This window comes from Salvelinus namaycush, chromosome 6 (genome assembly GCF_016432855.1).
Source record: "Salvelinus namaycush isolate Seneca chromosome 6, SaNama_1.0, whole genome shotgun sequence".
NCBI classification, from domain to species: Eukaryota; Metazoa; Chordata; class Actinopteri; order Salmoniformes; family Salmonidae; genus Salvelinus; species Salvelinus namaycush.
This window is the reverse complement of record NC_052312.1, coordinates 14,133,405-14,136,633: the sequence shown is the minus strand read 5'-3', so window position 1 is coordinate 14,136,633 and position 3,229 is coordinate 14,133,405.

Genomic DNA, 3,229 nt, shown 5'->3' with positions numbered 1-3,229 from the left:
AATAAGGTTTAATTGTATTTAGTTGTGTTCTTTAACTTTGATTCTTGGTTGAGATGGAGACATGAATCCAAAATATCAATTATTAAATTGTAGACAAACTGGAAATTAAAGCCAGACTAAATCAGTGGCACAAAATATACATCTCCTTCAAACGTGGAAAACCAAACACAATTCAATTACACTTTTACAGTAAATAGCCTACTAACTTGTTGACAAGTTAACAAATTATATGTTGGCTTCACTTCTCCATCTAAACCAAAAATAAAAGTTCAAGAATAGAATTAAACCAGTGGCTCAGATGAAACTATTCAAGTATTAGATATCCTTCAAATGTTGATGTTTGTCTGCGTTGTCAACCAAGCACAATTCATTAATACTTTTGTAAAACAGTAAATAGCCTAAAGTTAAGGCTACCTTACAAACGAATGTAACCGTATTTATTCAACCTTAAAATTAGTAACACATCCATGGCCATATTTTGAGGTTTGTTTACTGTAACTATAAATGTCTTCTTATGTAATTATAGAAAGTGTGCATGTTCAAGATAGCAGGCAAAGGTCGCAGGTCTGTGGAGATGTTCACAATTGCTATAATAATCTATCAGAATCTTGAACAGCACTGATCACTTGCGCTATGTACTTTTAATGTGATCTCAACTATAATCCAGGTCATTTAGTTGTGCTATTAGATGAAGCACAGTGATAATACATTAAGTTGTTGTATAAATATAAAATATCTGACATGGTATTTCCATTTGAACTTTGTTGTGCTTTTAAGCTTTTAAATGGTTGAAAGCACAGTGATAACACATTTAGATGGCAACTTAACCAAAAATCACACATTGTTTTTCCATAGTAATAACACATAGGGAATTCAAAAAACTTCAGACTGTCTTTTTGAGTGGGTGAATAAAGGTTGAAATCTCTCGCCTCAACCAAATATTACCCACATTTACATGGTGAAGTGACGTGGTGTGCCCATTGGGACCTGTCTTCCTCCTGCATGGAGCAAAGAAAACGCAACGACATCTCCATACTTGCTCTTTTTCAACCAAAGGATGTATTTAATCATAGGTCTGTCAGACACATGTGACAATGTTGTTATAGCTGTCACTCTTTTTGACCTGTGACCCCTCATGTCTGGTTACCACAGCTTACCCCTCAGGCCAGACGAGCCTTCCCCCTGGTACTTCATATCCCTTAATGTCATCTTAAGTAACTCAGACTAGGAGTGCTGATCTTTGAGATTATAATGAATAATATAATATGGACGGAGGGGGACCTGATCCTAGATCAGCACTACTACACTGAGATGCTTTTTGAATATAGGCCCTGGTCCATAATTAGTATTTAGTATTTTTTTAGTATCTCCATTAGCTGTTGCCAAGGCATCAGGTACTCTTCCTGGGGTCCAAACAGAGATACAACATTAGATCATACAAAACATTTTGCATTATACAAATTGACATTGCTCCATTGTTACATTACAATATTACAATACTACATTTCATTACTAAGAATAGTGCGCGTGTGTAGAGTGTGCGTTTTAGAGTGTGTGTCTCTTCAAAGTCTTGTGTGGTATGTATGAGTGTCTGAGGTGTGTTAGCCGATTGAACAGACAGTTATGTACTTTTAACACGTCAATACCTCTCACAAAGACCAGTAGTGATGCAGTCAATCTTTCCTCTACTTTGAGCCAGGAGAGATTGATATGCATGTTATTGATATTAGCACTCCGAGGACATATAAGGGCCAGATGTTGCTGCTTTGTTCTGGGCCAACTGTAATTTGCCTATGTCCCTCTTTGCAGCACTTGACCATATAACTGGGCACTAGTCCAGGTATGATAAAACTAGGGCCTGTAGGACTTGTTTGGCCTATTATGATGTCAAGAAAGCAAAGCAGCACTTTATCACAGACAGACCATAACATTGTGCTGAAACCATAACATTGTGCTTAAGAAACTCGTATTCTTGTCATGGACATCCATGGTCCCTCAGATAGGGTTTTTGTAAGGTTGGTCCTTTCATAACGACCAACCAGGGTAGAATAGGGGGGAATCTGTGGTTACAAGCTTTTGTTTTTATCTCTTCAACTAGGACTGGAAATTGAAGTCATTTTACATGTTGCAAAATGTATATAAATAGCTGCATTTCCTAACTGAATTATGCCTGACATTCTAATAATGCATAGAAAAGTAAAATCAGTCAAAATGTTGTTTCTCTACCAAATAGATTTTAGAGCAGTAAGAAGTGTCATACCGATTTATTGCATACTTCATTGAATAACATTTCACTGAGAAACTGCAGACCACCCATAGACTAATGGTGGCATGTAGTGGTCCACAAAATTGGCTAGCCATAATGCAATGTTCATAACCAAGTGGGTAGGTGGTAATTTCCAGTTGTGAAGTAGTAAAACTCTTTTTTGTTTTTTTTTAACCTTTATTTAACTAGGAAAATCAGTTAAGAACTTATATTTACAATGACAACCTACTGGGGAACAGTGGGTTAACTGCCTTGTTCAGGGGCAGAAGGACAGATTTTTACCTTGTCCGTTTGTGGATTCAATCCAGCAACCTTTCGGTTACTGGCCCAACGCTCTAACCACTAGGCTACCTGGGGCCCCAGTTAGATGCATTTACGTGCTTTGAACTCATTGAGAAACACTGATTGGCTAATAGCAAATAAACTGTGTCAACCATTCACTAAAAGTACAGCTATCATGCTAGGAAACAAATTATAGTGTTCAAAAACCATATTAATAGATTGCTTTTTATAAATAATGTTTTGTTGTTGCATTTAACTGCCGAAAATTCTGTTATCGTTGTCATTTCCTTAGTATGTGACGTCAGAGGACAGAATGTTGGAGAAGTGGGAGCTCAGGATGATAAATTAGTTTCCTACTGGGAGTTATGAGTTGGAGGGCAGTTCAAGTGGAGTTCTCAGTTCATGTGGTAAATTCCCACTTGGTTACGAACCAGCATAAGAGCATGTTAATTTGGCCAACATAATTGATAGGAATCATCTCCAATAGATATTACTAAAATGTATATTTGGTTCATTTATTGGATAATACACTGACCAACCTCTAACTATTGAACCAATAAAAACAAATCTAGAGTTGATTGACGATTATTTTTGACCAATGATCATTCAGGATGTCATTTTGGGTGGATCTTTCAAGAGTGAGGGGTGGGATTTTCGAGGTCATTCCGTACCTCGGCGTGC